This window comes from Scyliorhinus torazame, chromosome 3 (genome assembly GCF_047496885.1).
Source record: "Scyliorhinus torazame isolate Kashiwa2021f chromosome 3, sScyTor2.1, whole genome shotgun sequence".
Classification (NCBI taxonomy): domain Eukaryota; kingdom Metazoa; phylum Chordata; class Chondrichthyes; order Carcharhiniformes; family Scyliorhinidae; genus Scyliorhinus; species Scyliorhinus torazame.
The window spans coordinates 22,122,285-22,142,759 of record NC_092709.1 but is presented as its reverse complement, the minus strand read 5'-3'; the positions used below and the strand labels follow the sequence as shown (position 1 = coordinate 22,142,759).

At 53.1% G+C, this 20,475-nt stretch overlaps 1 long non-coding RNA gene across 1 annotated transcript in view; it reads right to left on the bottom strand.

Moving 5' to 3' along the window:
- LOC140408338 (uncharacterized) overlaps positions 1–20,475 on the bottom strand; it is a 92,042-nt gene that overhangs the window by 7,314 nt on the left and 64,253 nt on the right. Inside the window, exons 2-3 of the long non-coding RNA XR_011940087.1 lie at positions 11,913–12,019; positions 11,211–11,264 (exon numbers count right to left, since the gene is read on the bottom strand). This is a non-coding gene — a long non-coding RNA (uncharacterized lncRNA). The remainder of the gene's footprint in view (positions 1–11,210; positions 11,265–11,912; positions 12,020–20,475) is intronic.

Genomic DNA, 20,475 nt, shown 5'->3' with positions numbered 1-20,475 from the left:
ACCAGCATGTCCTGCTAGGGAGAGACTGAGCTTCAGTTTTAAGTCGGACATTAAAATTTATGTGAAGGTATAGTGGGCGAAATTTAGTCGGAGAATTTAGCAGTGTATCAGAGCAATAATGTCATGGGGCGGGATTCTCCGACCCCCCCCCCCCCCCCCCCCCCCGGGTCAGAGAATCACCGGGAGCTGGCATGAATCCCGCCCCCGCTGGTTGCCAAATTCTTCGGTACCAGATAGTCGCTGGGGGCGGGAATCGAGCCGTGCTGGGCGACGCGCCCCCCCCCCCCCCCCCCCCCCCCAACCCGGCGATTCTCCGGCCCGCGATGCTGCTGTCATGCCAGTCTTGCCGGCGAGAATCAAACCACCTCTCTTACCGGCGGGACTAGGCGGCTCGGGCGAGCTCTTGGGGGGGGGGGGGGGGGGGAGGCGGGGTGATCTGGCCACGGGGGGTGCCCCCACGGTGGCCTGGCCCGGATCGGGGCCCACTGATCCGCGGGTGGGCCTGTGCCGTGGGGGCACTCTTTTCCCTCCACCTCGGCCACAGCCTCCGCGATGGCCGATGCGTAAGCGCGCCCCCCCCCCCGCACATGCGCGGGGATGACATCAGCGGCTGCTGACGCTCCCGCGCATGCGCGGACTTCCGCCGCCCGGGCAAGTCCATTCAGCCCCGGCTGGCGTGGCGCCAAAGGCCTTCCACGCCAGCCGGTAGAGCGGAAACCAGTCCGCCGTGAGCCTAGCCCCTCACGGTGAACGCTTGGCCCCTAAAGGTGCGGCCTTACGCCAGAGTGGTTCACGCCACTCCATCCCGCCGGGATCCCCCGCCCCGCTGGAGAGGGGAGAATCCCGGCTAGGTCTTTAGCTTTTCACCTTTTCAGTGAAGGTAAAGGTATGTTTTGCAGTTGTAATTACAGCAAAACTGTTAACGCTGAATGAAATGTAGTAGGGTTTTTAACAACGTCCTAAGTCATAATTACTGCTGAACGACTCCCTGACCCTGGAAAACTTTGGGCAGAATCTTACCAGAATTTGCAAAGTGTCAGGCTCAAACTGAATTCTGATCTGTAACTCTCCAGTTGCCAGATCTGTTTTCTTTCTAGATATTGAGCCTCTTTAAAGAAAACAATTGAATGTGCATGGTTAATATAGTCACTGGCTCGGCAGGGCCTAACAGAGACGGCAACTGGCTCCACAGAGATTGGCGCACCATCTTTAAAGGGAAAGGAGACCATGATCAGCACTGAAACCTGACAGCCCCCAGCCCCCGTAGCAGTAGTAGCAGTGGCTCACCCCCCGGACAATCCTTGTTGGTATTCCTCCACCCCCTAACAATCATCGCGGGTATGCTTTCGCTCACACCACCGTGGAAGTGTCGCTGGTGATCTATCCCATTCCTCCCCCTTAGTGTCTGCTCTTGGGGGGTATACTTGCATCTGTGCCCCAAAGGTATCTCACCACTGATTCTCATTTTGTCAAACTTGTTGCCCGGCGAGGTGTGCGTATGTAGTGAGGGGGGAATTATATGACGGGGGGCCCATTAATAAAATTTAAACACATGAAAATCTATTCAAAAAAGGTTCACACCCTTTGTGGACAAGTGAATCTAGTGACATCACCGCCAGCTGGTGGGGAAACATGGAAACTCTGTTCTCTCCAGACTATCCGCCTGTATTGCCAATCCTGTGCATGGCTCGTATGGGCTCAAAATCTCTCTCCCTCTCCTCTCTTTCCCTCTCTTCTCTCTCTCTTCCCCCCCACCCCTCCCAACACACACACAATAGTTTATCTTAGTGGAATGCCAAATTTCTTCATTATAACTCTTAACTTTGCTTTTAAAGATTTTAATATTTCAGTTTCAACTTTATAGAAATAATTTTAATTCAAATTTTCACAAAATAACAACAACAAAATACAGAAAGTAAAGAACAAACCCCCCCCCCCCCCATATACATAAATAATAAATTAACAGCCTTCATCAATACAAAGGCAAAAATACACGCCCTCTCAAGAAAAACAAACCAAACCCCCCCCCCCGGGTTGCTGCTGCTGCTGACCATCTTCTAACGTTCTGCCAGGAAGTCTAGGAACAGTTGCCACCGCCTGAAGAACCCTTGTACCGATCCCCTTAAGGCGAATTTCACCCTCTCCAATTTAATAAACCCGGCCATATCGCTGATCCAGGACTCCACGCTTGGGGGCCTCACATCCTTCCACTGAAGAAGAATCCTTCACCGGGATGCAAAGGCCAGTTTTTGGGCACAGGCCCACCCGCGGATCAGTTCCCCCCCCCCCAGAGCTCGCCCGTGCCGCCTAGTCCCGCCGGTAAGAGAGGTGGTTTGATTCTGAACCAGTAAGAGAGGTGGTTTGATTTCGCCTCCTGCACTCCCGGCTCCTCTGCCACCCCAAATATTGCGAGCCCCCAGCCCGGCTTGACCCTGGAACCTACCACCCTCGGCATCGTCCTTGCTACACCCTTCCAAAAGTCCTCCAGCGCTGGGCAGGCCCAGAACATGTGGGTGTGATTTGCTGGGCTCCCTGAGCACCTAACACACCTGTCCTCGCACCCAAAGAACCGGCTTATCCTTGCCCCGGTCATGTGAGCCCTATGCAGCACCTTAAATTGTATGAGGCTGAGCCTCGTGTAAGAGGAGGAAGAGTTCACCCACCCCAGGGCATCCGCCCACATCCCCTCGTCATTCTCCTCACCCAACTCCTCCTCCCACTTGCTCTTTAGCTCCTCCACCGAGGCCTCCTCATCCTCCTGCATCACCTGATACGTTGCCGAGAGCCTTCCCCCTCCAACCCACACCCCCGATAGCACCCTGTCCTGGACCCCGCGTGGCGGCAGCAGTGGAACTCCACCACCTGCCGCCAAACAAACACCCTTATCTGCATATACCTGAAGGTGTTCCCCGGGGGGAGCCCAAACTTCTCCTCCAGCTCACCCAGGCTCGCGAACTTCCCGTCCACAAACAGGTCCCCCATCCTTCTAATATCTACCCTATGCCAGCTCAGAAACCCTCCGTCCATCCTCCCCAGGACAAACCGGTGGTTCACCCAAATCGGGGACCACACAGAGGCCCCCACCTCCCCCCAGTGACGTCTCCATTGCCCCCAAAATTTGAGGGTAGCCGCCGCCACCGGGCTCGTGGTGTACCTCGTTGGAGGAAGTGGCAGCGGCGCCGTCACCAGCGCCTCCAGGCTCGTGCCCACACAGGACGCCATCCCCAGCCTCTTCCATGCCACCTCATCCCCCTCCATCACCCACTTACGCACCATTGCCACTTTGGCGGCACAATACCCACAGAGGTTAGGCAGCGCCAACCCCCCCCCCCCCCCCCCATCCCTGCACCGGAACACCCTTCTCACCCTCGGGGTCTTCTGCGCCCACACAAACCCCATAACGCTCCTGTTAACCCGCCTGAAGAAAGCCGTAGGGATCAGGATGGGGAGGCATTGAAACAGGAACAAAAACCTCGGGAGCACCGTCATTTTAACTGACCGCACTCTACCCGCCAGGGAGAGTGGCAGCACGTCCCACCTCTTAAACACCTCCTCCATCTGCTCCACCAGCCTCGTGAAGTTAAGCTTCTGTAGGGCCCCCCAGCTCCTAGCCACCTGGACCCCCAGGTACCTGAAACTCCTCTCCGCCCTTTTTAGCGGGAGCTCACCAATCCCCCTCTCCTGGTCCCCCAGGTGCACTACGAGCAACTTGCTCTTCACCATATTAAGCTTGTACCCGGAGAAATCTCCAAACTCCCTAAGGATCCTCATCACCTCCGGAATTCCCCCACCGGGTCCGCAACATATAGCAGCAAATCATCCGCATAGATCGACACCCGATGCTCCTCCCCACCCTGCACCAGCCCTCTCCAGTTCCTCGACTCCCTCAACGCCATGGCCAGGGGTTCAATCGCCAGTGCAAAGAGCAGGGGGGGACAGGGGACACCCCTGCCTTGTCCCCCGGTGTAGCCGAAAATACTCTGACCTCCTTCTGTTCATGGCCACACTCGCCACCGGGGCCTCATACAACAGCCTCACCCACCTGACGAACCCCTCCCCGAACCCGAACCTTTTCAACACCTCCCACAGGTCCCCCACTCCACCCTATCAAAGGCCTTCTCCGCATCCGTCGCCGCCACTATCTCCGCCTCCCCTTCCATCGCCGGCATCATTATAACATTCAAGAGCTTCCATACATTGGTATTCAACTGCCTCCCTTTCACGAACCCCGTCTGATCCTCGTGTATGACCTGCGGCACACAGTCCAAAATCTTTGCCAGCAATTTTGCATCTACATTTAACAGTGAGATCGGCCTATATGACCCACACTGTAGGGGATCCTTGTCCCGCTTCAGGATCATGGAAATCAGCGCTCTAGACATCGTCAGGGGCAGAGCCCCCCCTTCCCTTGCCTCGTTAAAGGTCTTTGCCAACAGCAGCTCCGCATACTTATTGTAAAATGCAACCGGGAACCCATCCGGCCCCGGTCCTTCCCCGTCTGCATGTTCCCTATCCCTTTGACCAACTCCTCCAACCCAACCAGTGCCCCCAACCCCGCCACCTGCCCCTCCTCCACCCTCGGAAACCTCAGCCGGTCCAGGAAGTGACCCATCCCTCCCTCTTCCAGTGGGGGCTCAGACCGGTACAGTTCCTCGTAGAAGTCCCTGAAGACCCCATTGATACCCACCGCACTTCGCACCGTGTCCCCTCCTCCATCCCTAACTCCCCGATCTCCCTAGCTGCCTCTCGCTTCCGAAGCTGGTGCGCTAGCATCTGGCTTGCCTTTTCTCCGTATTAATATACCACCCCCTGCGCCTTCCTCCACTGCGCCTCCGCCTTCCTGGTGGTCAACAAATCGAACTCAACCTGGAGGCTACGCCGCTCCCCAAGCAGTCCCTCCTCCAGGACCTCCGCGTACCTCCTATCCACCCTCACCATCTCCCCCACCAACCTCTCCCTCGCTCTCCTCTCCCCCCTCTCCTTTTGTGCCCTAATGGAGATCAGCTCTCCTCTGATCACCGCCTTCAGCGCCTCCCAGATCACCCCTACTTGCACCTCCCCATTGTCCCCGGCCTCGCAAACCTCCATGGATCCACCCCTCCCATCTGGTCCATGAACCCCCTCAGCACCTTGGCCGCCGCCGGCCTACTGCCCGTCCTAGACCTAGAGCGATCCAATGTGGGGTCCAGCACCGTGTTGAAATCTCCCCCCCCCCCCCCCCCCATTATCAGGCCCCCTGTCTCCAGGTCCGGAATCCGGCCCAGCATACGCGGCATGAACCCCGCATCGTCCCAATTCGCGGCATATACGTTGACCAACACCACCCGCTCCCCCTGCAGCTTGCCACTTACCATCACATACCTACCGCCATTGTCTGCCACAATGCTCGACGCCTCGAACGACACTCTCTTCCCCACCAAGATCGTCACCCCCGATTTTTTTTTTTTTTTTTTTTTTTTTTTTTTTGCATCCACATCCGAATGAAACACCTGCCCTACCCACCCCTTTCTCAACCTTACCTGATCCGCCACCCTCAGGTGCATCTCTTAAAGCATGGCCACATCCGCCTTCAGCCCCTTCAGGTGCACGAACACCCGGGCCCGCTTGACCGGCCCATTCAGTCCCCTTACGTTCCAGGTTATCAGCCGGATCAGGGGGGTACTCACCCCCCTCCCCCGCCGACTAGCCATAGCCCTTCCTAGGCCAGCCACGTGCCCGCGTCTGCCCGTCCCGTTCCCCAAAGTGGCAGACCCCCGCCCCGACCTCCTCTACCAACTCCAGCTCCCCCTTGGCTATTCCAGCACCAATCCGGTCCCCCCCACCCCGCCCCAGCTGGGTCCCCCCCCCATTGCACTCCCGTAAGTCAGCTGACTCCTGCTGACCCCGGCCACTCCCGCCGCTCCATCGACCTCCGCCAGTGTGGAACCCACCCCCTGTCCACCAGCGGGATCTCATCCATTCCACTCCCAGCGCGGGAGAAAAAGCCCGCGCTTCCCAGCTCTGGCCCCGCCCCTTCAGCCCTAAACTCGGGAAATAGCCCGCGCTTTCCACTCGCCCGGCCCCGCCTCCCTTGGTGCAGCACCCTTTCCAGGCCCGGTCCCACTACCCCCAACTCAGGCCCCCCCGCGGGGCCCCATCTCCCCTACCGACCATCAACCCCCCGAAGCAGTTTACCTGCCCTCCCCCACGAGCCCGCCCGGCAGACCTAATTAAAACAATGCCCAATCAACCCCCAAAATACAAAGAACCCCCCCTCAAAACACAACCCAACAATCCCCAGCCATCCCTCCACCGCGACCGCTCATCCCCGACCCTTAGTCTGAGTCCAGTTTATCTGCCTGAACAAAGGCCCACGCCTCCTCCGGGGACTCGAAATAATGGTGTTGATCCTTATAGGTGACCCACAGACGCGCCGGCTGCAGCATACCGAACTTCACCCCCTTCCTGTGCAGCACTGCCTTCGCCCGGTTGTAACCGGCCCTCCTCTTCGCCACCTCCGCGCTCCAATCCTGGTAGATCCGGACCTCCGCGTTCTCCCACCTGCTGCTCCGCTCCTTCTTGGCCCACCTTAACACACACTCTCGATCAGCAAACCGGTGGAACTGCATCAGCACCGCCCTTGGCGGCTCGCTGGGCTTGGGCTCCTCGCCAGCACTCTGTGGGCCCCCTTCAGCTCCCAAGGGCCCCCGAAAGGCCCCCGCTCCCATCAGCGAATTCAGCATGGTGACCACGTAGGCCGCCCACATCCGATCCCTCCAGCCCCTCCGGGAGACCCAGGATCCGCAGGTTTTTCCGCCTCGACGGTTCTCCATCTCCTCGAACCTCGCCTGCCATTTCTTGTGGAGCGCCTCGTGCGCCTCCACCTTCACCGCCAGGCCCAGGATCTCGTCCTCGTTCTCCGAGACCTACTACCGGACCTCCCGGATCGCCGCCCCTTGGGCCGTTTGGGGCTCCAGCAGCTTATCGATTGAAGCCTTCATTGGCTCCAGCAGCTCTGCTTTCAGTTCCTTAAAACAGCGATGGAGAAGCTCATGCTGCTCTTGCGCCTACTGCCTACATGCTGCCTGGTCTCCGCCCGTCGCCATTTTGGTCCTCCTCCCTCGCACCTTTCTTTGCTTCAATACCACTTTTTAAATCGCCCCACTCCTGGTCCAATCCATACACCATCGGGGGAATGTTGCTGTCCCCTTCCCACATCGGGAAACGTCGAACAAGCGCCGTTACGGGCCCTAAAAAGAGCCCAACAGTCAGTTTTTAGCGGGAGCTGCTGAACGTGCGACTTAGCTCCGCATAGCCGCAACCGGAAGTCCTCAGTTTCAACTTTAATTCAAAGTGTAATTCCCAATATTAATTTTGCTCTCAGTGAAATTATTCAAAACTAAAAATAATCCATGCATTTTACTTCCTGGTTTCCTGAGCGAATTCTTCAAAGTGATTTTTAAAAAATACATTGAGTTCCCAATTCATTTTTTCCAATTAAGGTGCAATTTAGCCTGGCCAATCCACCTAGCCTGCACATCTTTGGGTTGCGGGGGCGAAACCCATGCATATTGAGGCACGATCAATTTGGCTGGAGACGAAGTTGAATTCAAACTGAGGCTTTATTAGTCTCTGAAGTGTGGCCTCCTACAGCAGCTGATGAAATGGCTGCTAGCTGAAGGCCACACATATTTATAACCCTGAGCTAACATGCAGGGGCCCAGGTGAACCTGTAGTGCAGGTTCTACCGTACAACTCTTGATATAGAACACAGTGGTTTACCACATTCACCCCCTGTTAAAATTGAGTCCGGCGGGGGTGGTGGATAACTATATGCAATTCGCAATCTTTAATATTTACAGAACAGTGAAATAAAAATGTCTCAGGTCATCTGATGGGCCGGTAGAGGTTCAGCCGGTCCGGCGCCTTGATTATCCTCTGGGATCAACGAAGTGGAGCCGGCGATGTTGGTGCTGTCGTGGTCGAAGTTGACTCTGGGAGCGTGCCAAAATCCTCTTCATCAACGGGGGTGGGCAGGGGGAGGACGGACAGTCCTGGGGTGGGTGATGGGGGTGGCAGTGGAGGGGAGGGTGCCGCCGTGGCGACGGGGGTGGCGTGGGGGCGGAACCTGCTGGTGCCAGGTCCCTGAGGGAGACTGTATCCTGGCGGCCGTCGGGGAACGCCAACTAGGCGTACTGTGGGTTTGCGTGGAGCAGGTGCACCCTTTCTACCTTCTACGGGTCCGCCTTGTGGAGTCGCACATGTTTACGGAGAAGCACAGTTGCCGGAGCTGTGAGCCAAGTTGGGAGTGATACCCCGGATGTGGACTTCCTGGGGAAGGCAAAAAGGCGTTCATGCGGTGTATGTACTGTTAGTAGCAGTGCAAAGTAATGAGCGAATGGCATGTAGTGCATCAGGGTGGACCTCTTGCAGGCGGGAGGCCGGGAGATTTCTGGACCGTAGGGCCAGCTGGACGGCCCTCCATACCGTACCATTCTCCCTTTCTACCTGTCCGTTTCCCCGGGGGTTGTAGCTCGTCGTTCTGCTGGAGGCGATACCCCTGCTGAGCAGGAACTGGCGTAGCTCATCACTCATGAATGATGATCCCCTGTCACTGTGGATGTAGGTGGGGAAGCCAAACAGAGTGAAGATAGAATTAAGGGCTTTAATGACGTGCTCCATGAGGGGGCGCATGCGGTCGGGATCGGGCCCCAGAACTCCGTCCTGGACCACGTAGCCGAGGATGGCTAAGCGGTTTGTACGGAACACACACTTCTCCTTGTTGTATGTGAGGTTGAGGAGAGTGGCGGTGCGGAGAAACGTAGCGAGGTTGGCGTCGTGGTCCTGCTGACCATGGCCGCTGATGGTCACATTGTCTAGGTATGGAAACATGGCCCGCAAGCCTTACCGGTCGACCATTCGGTCCATCTCCCTTTGGAAGACCGAAACCCCATTGGTGACGCTGAAGGGGACCCTAAGGAAGTGATATAGCCGGCCGTCTGCCTCGAAGGCGGTGTATGGCCGGTCCGATTTACGGATGGGGAGCTGGTGGTAAGCGGATTTCAGGTCCACCGTTGAGAAGACCCGTTACTGTGCAATCTGGTTAACCATGTCAGATATGCGTGAGAGGGGGTACGCGCCGAGCTGCGTGTAGCTGTTGATGGTCTGGCTGTAGTCCACGACCATTCGATTTTTCTCCCCAGACTTAACCACTACCACTTGAGCTCTCCAGGGGCTGTTGCTGGCCTCGATGACTCCGTCCTGAAGCAACCGCTGGACCTCGGACCTGATGAAGGCCTTATCCTGGGTGCTGTACCGTCTGCTCCTGGTGGCGACGGGTTTGCAATCTGGAGTTAGATTGGCAAAGAGGGAAGGAGGATCGACCTTTAGGGTCGCGATGCCGCACACAGTGAGGGGTGGTAAGGGTCTGCCGAATTTAAGGGGCAGGCTCTGGAGGTTGCACTGAAAATCCAAGCCAAGGATCAGTGCTGTGGAGAGGTTAGTGAGGACGTAGAGGCGAAAACCGTGGAACTCTACGCCTTGGACTGTGAGCGTGACCGTGCAGTACCCCCGGATCGCTACGCGATGGGATCTGGAGGCCAGGGAGATATTTTGATTGGTGGGGTGTACCTTAAGCGAGCAGCGCCTTACCGTATTTGGATGTACAAAGCTCTCGGTGCTCCCGGAGTCCAGTCGGCAGGAGGTCACGTGGCCGTTGACTTTCACGCTGGTGGATACGTTGGTCAGTGTGTGGTCTGGACTGGTCGATTACCATGGATGCGAGTCATGGTTGATCGTCTGGTAGTGAGGCGGCCTCTGCGTCGGGGTCGTGAAACGCCGTTGGTCTCCGTGTGCTGCGGGGTGGACAAGATGGCGGCGCACGGAGGTCCTGGGGTTCACACAATGGCGGCGCACATGGAACGCACGTTGCGGGGGTGGAGCAAGATGGCGGTACCCATGAAATGCACGTGTTGTGCGGGGGAGAAGATGGCGGCGCCCATTGCTCGCACATGGCCTGGGGAGGATAGCGGCGCCCATTGTCCGTGACCGGCGGGGCTAGGAGTGACCGCTGCCGCTGAGCAGGCCAGGCACACCGCTGCGTAGTGGCCCTTCTTCCCACAGGCCTTACAAAGGGCAGCACAGGCTGGGCAGCGTTGGCGGGGGTGTCTTTGTTGGCTGCAAAAATAGCATCGGGACCCCCGGAGATCACCGGCTGGCGCGTAGCGCAGGCGTACTGGGTTGGTAGTGTCCCTGCTGGGGCGGCTGCCTGTCGGGCCCATGAAGCGTAGGAGGAGTGGGCCGCGCAGTTGGGGGCGTAGGACTGTACATTGCGCAGGGCGACCGTCATGGAAAGCGCTAGTGTTTTAGTCTCTGCGAGGTCGTGCGTGGCCCCTTCTAGGGGCCGCTGCCTGATAACATCGGACCCAATCCCAGTTACAAAAGCGACCCTCATAAGGAGATCGGAGTGCTCCTTAGCTGTAACGTCCTGGCAGTCACAGTCCCGAACTAGTGGGATCAGAGCCCTCCAGAAGTCCTCGATTGACTCACCAGGTAGTTGAGTGCGCGTTACGAGCGCGTGTCTGGCAAAGAGCGTGTTCGTCTTCTGCTCATAACTCTGAGTCGAGTCATAGCGTCAGCGTAATTGGGTGCATCCTGGATCAGCAAGAAGATTTTAGAGTTGAGTCTGGAGTACAAGATTTGAATCTTCTGAGCCTCTGGAACAGGGGTCGGCGCCGCGTTGATATACGCTTCAAAACCAGCTAGCCAGTGCTGAAAGTCCTTTCTGGCTTTGCTTGCGTGTAGATCCAGCTGCAGTCGATCTGGTTTAATCCGGAGGTCCATCTTCTGAATCAGATACTAATAAATTGAGGCATGATCAATTTGGCTGGAGACGAAGTTGAATTCAAACTGAGGCTTTATTAGTATCTGAAGTGTGGCCTCCTACAGCAGCTGACAAAATGGCTGCTAGCTGAAGGCCACGCATATTTATAACCCAGCTCCTGGGCGGAGCTAGAATGCAGGGGCCCAGGTGAACCTGTAGTGCAGGTTCTACCATACAACCCTTAATATAGGAACACAGTGGTTTACGACACATACACAGGGAAAATGTGCAAACTCCACACGGACAGTAACCCAGAGCCGGGATCGAACCTGGGACCTCGGCACGTGAGGCAGCAGTGCTAACCACTGTGCCACCGTGTTGTCCTTCTTCAAGGTGATTGGCTGCTTACCTTGCTGGATGACTTCACTGTTGCTGGGTTCCAAAGATCACCTGCAGTTGGCACCTGAATCAGAATAACATTGGGAAGGTGAAACCGATGCCATGGCGATGGCTAGCTTTTTATGGACAGTTCAGCAGTGAGCATTATCACCGTTACTGATAGCAAAACCCTGGGCCATTGAGTGGTTTGAATGGGAGTAGGATGGAGAATTGAAGTGGCAAGCAGCAGGGGACTTGGAGCCATACACGCAAAACTGTTCAGCAAAGTGACCACTCAAGTCTTTGTTTGGTCTTTGCAGTGCATGGAGAGAACATATTGCGAGCAGTGTATAAGCACTGTGCGAGTCGGATGGTCTGCACCTTTGGTGCTGTGGCATGTACATGCAATGGCCCTAATGTCTGCTTCAGGCATGGGTAAGCAGCACCTCTTTTTTTCCATAACCAATATGATGGCTGTTGCACGTCTGACTTGAAGTGCAAGCGTGCTTCCTATCTGCCATTATGGGACTATCCTAGCTGCATAGCACCTGAAAACTGTTGCTACGTGGCCCAGTTTCTCGACCTTTGTGTCCTAGCCAACATTTATCCCTTAATAAATATCACCAAAAGAGTTTCAATTTATATCTTTGTTCTTTCTGTTTGTTATATCTATTTGTGAGATCTTTAATTTGATATAGCTGCCATGTTTCCCTATAATTAGAACAGTTCTTACCTTGGTTAGGCTGCATTTGGAGTTTTGCGTGCAGTTCTCGTCACCACATTACCAGAAGCATATGGAAGCTTTGGAGAGAGTGCAAAGCAGTTTCACCAGGATGGTGCCTACAAAATTATAAGAGGCATAAACAGGGTGGATAGTCAGGCTTTTTCTAAGGGTGCAAGTGTCAATTACAAGGGGGCACAGATTCACGGTGAGAGGGGGAAAATTTAAGGGAGATGTGCGGGCTAAGTTTTTCACGCAGAGAGTGGGGGTGTATGGAACGTTGCCAGAGGATGTAGAAGCAGGCACATTCACAACATTTAAGAGGCATCTGAATGGGTATATGAATAGGGAGGAAATAGAGGGAGACGGGCTGAGTAAGTGCAGAAGGTTTTATTTTTTGTTAAGGCATCATGATCGGCACAGGTTGGAAGTCCGAAGGGCCTTTTCCTATGCTGTACTTTTCTTTGTTATTGCACTTTTTTGAAAAAGGTATTCCATTGACTCTAAAGTAGAAGAACTTTGCTATAGCTGAATGTTCATTCCACTGTTGATCTCGCTTTGTGTAAAGAAAAAGAACCCTGATATCTGTCCGAAAATAACCCATCACTGGACTGAGCTTGTGTTCCCTAGTTTTACTGTCTCCGTTTAATGCTGCCTGCTTGTGCCCCTGAAGGCATTTCATGGAATCATTTCTAGGAAATGTTTGTGCTCTCAAGGTATGTGATGTCAGTGCTATTCTTGGTATCCAGGATCAGGCCACACATAGAAGGTTCGATGCAGAGTTTTGCTCTCTGTACACTGCTCCATGAATTTGCCTCGAATTTTGATCTCAACAACTCGTACTGCAGCAATGTAAATACACCCACTTTCAATACCAGGCAGTCTCCGCTTCACTTCTTGAATCTGTTTAGTGTTCACTTGTATCAAAATTGTCAGAAGATTTTGAGTTGTAGGCCTGTATGTATCGAGAATTTGTCAGAGACTGGTGAACTTGGCTGGTAAAAAGACACTTTCATCCTGTCAGTCTGGTCTAAATTTGAATATGGGGTGAGGGGTAATCTGCCTGCTCACTCATTTAGCCACTCATTCCACCTATCAAGCAGTGTTACTTTCAATCCAACAGGGAGTCCTTTTATCTTTAAAAGAATAGGAGATTAATTATATGGGAAATGAAAGTGCTGGAGATTTTGGTTTGATAAAATATAGATCAAACCAGAGGGTGAACACACACAGTCACCTCATGATGAGCACATTGGCAAATGGAAGCAATAAGATTCAGAACCAAAAGCCAGAAGAATGTGGCACACACTCTGATAGTGTTTGGTTTTTCACTATAACCCACATGCAAACTCTAGCTGTAATTTGTGGCAGTGGAAAAATCGAAGTGGAGGCATGATGGATCATTCGGCTTCCTGCTGTGCTGTCTGATTTTTAGGGCAGATTTTAACTTTGGTTGAGTGAACAACTGGTGGGTGCCCATACTCTCAGCAAAGAGACAGCTGGCATTTTGGGGGACTATAAGACCATAAGACATAGGAGCGGAAGTAAGGCATTCGGCCCATCGAGTCCACTCCACCATTCAATCATGGCTGATTTCAACTCCCATTTACCCGCTCTCTCTCCATAGCCCTTAATTCCTCGAGAAATCAAGAATTTATCAACTTCTGTCTTAAAGACAGTCAACGTCCCGGACTCCACTGCCCTCTGTGGCAATGAATTCCACAGACCCACCACTCTCTGGCTGAAGAAATTTCTCCTCATCTCTGTTCTAAAGTGACTCCCTTTTATTATAAGGCTGTGCCCCCGGGTCCTTGTCTCCCCTGCTAATGGAAACAACTTCCCTACATCCACCCTATCTAAGCCATTCATTATCTTGTAAGTTTCTATTAGATCTCCCCTCAACCTCCTAAACTCCAATGTTTATAATCCCAGGATCCTCAGACGTTCATCGTATGTTATGCCTACCATTCCTGGGATCATCCGTGTGAATCTCTGCTGGACCCGCTCCAGTGCCAGTATGTCCTTCCTGAGGTGTGGGGCCCAAAATTGCTCACAGTATTTTAAATGGGGCCTAACTAGTGCTATATAAAGCTTCAGAAGTACATCCCTGCTTTTATATTCCAAGCCTCTTGAGATAAATGACAACATTGCATTTGCTTTCTTAATTACGGACTCCACCTGCAAGTTTACCTTTAGAGAATCCTGGACTAGGACTCCCAAGTCCCTTTGCACTTCAGCATTATGAATTTTGTCACCGTTTTCCAAAGTGCAAGACCTCGCACTTGCCCACGTTGAATTTCATCAGCCATTTCTTGGACCACTCTCCTAAACTGTCTAAATCTTTCTGCAGCCTCCCCACCTCCTCAATACTACCTGCCCCTCCACCTATCTTTGTATCATCGGCAAACTTAGCCAGAATGCCCCCAGTCCCGTCTTCTAGATCGTTAATATATAAAGAGAACAGCTGTGGTCCCAACACTGAACCCTGCGGGATGCCACTCGTCACCAGTTGCCATTCCGAAAAATAACCTTTTATCCCAACTCTCTGCCTTCTGCCTGACAGCCAATCGTCAATCCATGTTAGTACCTTGCCTCGAATACCATGCATGGGCTCTTATTTTACTCGGCAGTCTCCTGTGAGGCACCTTATCAAAGGTCTTTTGGAAGTCAAGATAGATAACATCCATTGGGTCTCCTTGGTATAACCTATTTGTTATCTCTTCAAAGAACTCTTAACAGGTTTGTCAGGCACGACCTCCCCTTACTAAATCCATGCTGACTTGTCCTAATCCGACCCTGCACTTCCAAGAATTTAGAAATCTCATCCTTAACGATGGATTCTAGAATCTTGCCAACAACCGAGGTTAGGCTAATTGGCCTATAATTTTCCATCTTTTTTCTTGTTCCCTTCTTGAACAGGGGGGGTTACAATAGCGATTTTCCAATCCTCTGGGACTTTCCCTGACTCCAGTGACTTTTGAAAGATCATAATAACGCCTTCACTATTTCTTCAGCTATCTCCTTTAGAACTCTAGGATGTAGCCCATCTGGGCCCGGAGATTTATCAATTTTTAGACCTTAGTTTCTCTAGCACGTTCTCCTTTGTGATGGCTACCATATTCAACTCTGCCCCCTGACTCTCCTGAATTGTTGGGATATTACTCATGTCTTCTACTGTGAAGACTGACGCAAAGTACTTATTTAGTTCCTCAGCTATTTCCTTGTCTCCCATCACTAGATTACCAGCGTCATTTTGGAGCAGCCCAATGCCTACTTTTGCCTCCCGTTTGTTTTTAATGTATTTAAAGAAACCTTTACTATCTTTCCTAATGTTACTGGCTAGCCTACCTTCATATTTGATCCTCTCTTTCCTTATTTCTCTCTTTGTTATCCTCTGTTTGTTTTTGTAGCCTTCCCAATCTTCTGACTTCCCACTACTCTTTGCCACATTATAGGCTTTCTCTTTTGCTTTGATGCATTCCCCGACTTCCTTTGTCAGCCATGGCTGCCTAATCCCCCCTCTGATAACCTTTCTTTTCTTTGGGATGAACCTCTGGACTGTGTCCTCAATTACTCCCAGAAACTCCTGCCGTTGCTGTTCTACTGTCTTTCCCACTAGGCTCTGCTCCCAGTCGATTTTCGTCAGTTCCTCCCTCATGCCCCTGTAGTTACCTTTATTTAACTGTAACACCTTTACATCTGATTCTACCTTCTTTCTTTCAAATTGCAGACTGAATTCTACCATATTATGATCACTGCCTCCTAAGTGTTCCCTTACTTTAAGGTCTTTTATCAAGTCTGGCTCTTTTTTTAAAAATATATTTTATTCAAATTTTTTGGCCAAACAAAACAATACAAAAGTTTTCCTTTTTACAACAATAAAACAGTATAAATAACAGTGGCCGTTTTTAACAAATAAATAAATTATATATATATATATATATATATATATAAACTAAATGGCAACTGCCATATCAAAATAAATAACTCCAAAAATAAAATCATACAATCCAATATACATAGCCTAATACAAATATCTAGACAAAAACACCCCTGAGGATCCGCCCGAGCCCTCCCTCCCCCCCCCCCTCCCCCCCTGGGTTGCTGCTGTTACCTTCCCATTTCCTTTATCGTTCTGCGAGGTAGTCAATGAACGGTTGCCACCGCCTGGTGAACCCTTGAGCCGAACCCCTTAGTGCGAACTTTATCCGTTCTAGTTTTATAAACCCTGCCATGTCATTTATCCAGGTCTCCACGCCCGGGGGTTTGGCTTCCTTCCACATAAGCAATATCCTTCGCCAGGCTACTAGGGACGCAAAGGCCAAGACATCAGCCTCTTTCGCCTCCTGCACTCCCGGCTCTTCTGCAACCCCGAATATAGCCAACCCCCAGCCTGGCTTGACCCGGACCCCCACCACCTTCGAAAGCACCTTTGCCACCCCCACCCAGAACCCCTGTAGTGCCGGACATGACCAAAACATGTGGGTGTGGTTTGCTGGGCTTCTCGAGCATCTCCCACACCTATCCTCTACCCCAAAAAATTTACTGAGCCTTGCTCCGGTCATATGCGCCCTGTGTAAAACCTTGAATTGTATCAGGCTTAGCCTGGCGCATGAGGACGACGAGTTTACCCTACGTAGGGCATCAGCCCACAGCCCCTCCTCAATCTCTTCCCCCAGCTCTTCTTCCCATTTCCCCTTCAACTCATCCACCATGATCTCCCCCTCTCCCTCATTTCCCTGTATATATCCGACACCCTACCATCCCCCACCCATGTCCCTGAGATCACTCTATCTTGAATCTCCTGCATCGGGAGCTGCGGGAATTCCTTCACCTGCTGCCTTGCAAAAGCCCTCAGTTGTATGTATCGAAATTTATTCCCTTGGGGCAACCCATATTTTTCCGTCCGCGCTCCCAGACTCGCAAACGTCCCGTCTACGAACAGATCTCTCAGTTGCACAACCCCAGCTCTCTGCCATGCTCCAAATCCCCCATCCATTCTCCCCGGGACAAACCTATGGTTATTTCTTATCGGGGACTGCACCGAGGCTCCCGTCCTTCCCCTATGTCGTCTCCACTGCCCCCAAATTTTTAGTGTTGCCACCACCACTGGACTTGTGGTGTATTTCTTCGGGGAGAACGGCAACGGCGCCGTCACCGTTGCCTGTAGACTGGTTCCTTTGCAGGACGCCATCGCCAATCTCTTCCACGCCGCTCCCTCCCCTTCTCCCATCCACTTCCACACCATTGAGATATTGGCGGCCCAGTAATATTCACTTAGGCTCGGTAGTGCCAGCCCCCCCCCCCCCTATCCCTGCTTCGCTGCAAGAACCCCCTCCTCACTCTCGGGGTCTTCCCGGCCCACACAAAACTCATGACACTTTTCTCAATTCTCTTGAAAAAAGCCTTTGTGACCATCACCGGAATGCACTGAAACACAAAAAGGAATCGCTGGAGGACTACCATTTTGATCGCCTGCACCCTACTCACCAGTGACAGGGGCACCATGTCCCATCTCTTAAAATCCTCCTCCATCTGTTCCACCAATCTTGTTAAATTAAGCCTATGTAAGATTCCCCAACTCCTGGCTATCTGAATCCCTAAGTACCGGAAATCTCTTGTCACCTTCCTCAGCGGTAAGTCATCTATTCCCCTGCTCTGCTCCCCCGGATGCACCACAAACAACTCACTCTTCCCCATATTCAATTTGTACCCCGAAAATTCCCGAAACTCCCTAAGTGTCTGCATTATCTCAGGCATCCCCTCCACTGGGTCCGCAACATACAGCAATAAATCATCTGCATACAAAGATACCCGGTGTTCTTCTCCTCCCCTGAGTACTCCCCTCCACTTCCTGGAGCCCCTCAGTGCTATGGCCAGGGGCTCAATCGCCAATGCAAACAGTAACGGAGACAGGGGACACCCCTGCCTCGTCCCTCTATGAAGACGGAAGTAGTCACACCTCTGTCTGTTCGTGACCACGCTCGCCACCGGGGCCCTATACAGCAGCTGTACCCATCCGTTATACCCTTCTCCAAAACCAAATCTCCTCAACACCTCCCACAGATAATCCCACTCCACTCTGTCGAATGCTTTCTCGGCGTCCATCGCCACCACTATCTCCGCCTCCCCCTCTGGTGGGGGCATCATCATTACCCCTCGCAACCTCCGTATGTTCGTGTTCAGCTGTCTCCCCTTAACGAACCCAGTTTGATCCTCGTGGACCACCCCTGGGACACTGTCCTCTATCCTCGTCGCCATCACCTTAGCCAGGAGCTTAGCATCTACATTCAAAAGGGAAATGGGCCTGTAGGACCCACACTGCAGCGGGTCTTTTTCCTTCTTCAAAAGGAGCGATATCGTTGCCTCCGACATAGTCGGGGGCAGCTGTCCCCTTTCCCTGGCCTCATTAAAGGTTCTCGTCAAATGCAGGGCAAGTAGGTCCATATACTTCCTATAAAATTCCACCGGGAATCCGTCCGGTCCCGGGGCCTTCCCCGCCTGCATGCTCCCAATCCCTTTTACCACCTCCTCCATCTCAATCTGTGCTCCCAGTCCCGCCCTTTCCTGCTCATCCACCTTAGGGAATTCCAGCTGATCCAGGAAATGCATCATTCCCTCCTTCCCTTCCGGGGGCTGAGCCTTATATAACATCTCATAAAATGCCTTGAACACCCCGTTTACTCTCTCCGCTCCCCGTTCCATCTCTCCCTCCTCGTCTCTCACCCCACCTATCTCCCTCGCTGCTCCCCTCTTCCTCAATTGGTGGGCCAGTAGCCGACTCACCTTCTCTCCATACTCATACTGTACACCCTGTGCCCTCCTCCACTGTGCCTCTGCCTTACCCGTGGTCAGCAGGTCAAATTCCACATGTAGCCTTTGTCTTTCCCTGTACAGTCCCTCCTCCGGTGCCTCCGCATATTGCCTATCCACCCTCAGAAGTTCTTTCAGCAATCGCTCCCTTTCTTTACCCTCTTGCTTCCCTTTATGTGCCCTTATGGATATCAGTTCCCCTCTAACCACTGCCTTCAACGCCTCCCAGACCACTCCCACCTGAACCTCTCCATTGTCAATAAGCTCCAAGTACCTTTCGATGCACCCCCTCATCCGCCAATAAGCCCATATCCATTCTCCAGAGTGGGTGCTGTTCTTTTTCCCCTCCTACCTCCAGGTCTACTCAATGTGGAGCGTGGTCCGAAATGGCTATGGCCGTATATTCCGTCCCTGTCACCTTCGGAATCAGTGCCCTTCCCAAGACAAAAAAGTCTATCCGTGAGTATACTTTATGAACATGGGAGAAAAATGAGAACTCCTTACTCCTAGGCCTACTAAATCTCCAGGGGTCTACCCCTCCCATCTGTTCCATGAAGTCCTTGAATACCCTGGCCGCTGCCGGCCTCCTCCCGGTCCTGGACCTCGACCGGTCCAGCCCTGGATCAAGCACCGTATTGAAGTCTACCCCCATTACCAACTTTCCCGCCTCCAGGTCCGGGATACGTCCCAACATACGCCTCATAAAATTTGCATCATCCCAGTTCGGGGCATATACGTTCACCAGAACCACCACCTCCCCTTGCAATCTGCCACTCACCATCACATATCTACCCGCACTATCCGCCACTATGGTCTTTGCCTCAAACAGTACCCGTTTCCCCACTAAGATAGCCACCCCCCTGTTCTTCGCATCTAAACCCGAATGAAACACCTGCCCCACCCATCCTTTACGTAGTCTGACCTGGTCTATCAGTTTCAGATGCGTCTCCTGCAACATAACCACATCTACCTTTAATTTCTTTAGGTGTGCGAGTACCCGTGCCCTTTTAATCGGCCCGTTCAGCCCTCTCACGTTCCACGTGATCAGCCGGGTTGGGGGGCTCTTTAACCCCCCCCCCCCCTCTTGTCGACTAGCCATCCCCTTTTTTAACCCAGCTCCTCACCCGGTTCCCACGTACCCGTATATCCCCCCGACGGCGCCCTCCCGCCTCGACCACCCCATCCCATAACAGCTCCCCCTTCTCCTTAGCAGCAGCAACCCAGTTAACCCCCCCCCCTCCGCTAGATCCCCCTCTAGCGTAGTTGCACCCCCCATGTTGCTCCCAGAAGTCAGCGAACTCTGGCTGACCTCGGCTTCCCCCCTTGTCCTCGGCCCCCACTGTGCGAGGCCCCCTCCTTCCAGCGTCCCTGTTCCCGCCATAATTACCATAGCGCGGGAACAAAACCCGCGTTTCCCACTTGGCCCCGCCCCTAATGGCTGACGCCCACAGTTCCTCATATCCCCACCCCCCACCCCCCCAACATGGGGAAGAGAGAAAAGTTCCAGGATCGCAAAATTAACAAATTGAAAAAACCACCCCCCCCTCCCATTTTTCTCGCCCCACATAATCACCCCACCACTTTGTCCCAAAAGTTCTTTCTCTTGCCCGACTATTCCAGCTTCTCGTCCACAATGAATGTCCACGCCTCTTCTGCCGTCTCAAAGTAGTGGTGCTTCCCTTGGTGTGTGACCCACAATCTCGCTGGTTGCAACATTCCAAACTGGATCTTTTGTGAAGCACCGCCTTAGCCCGATTAAAAC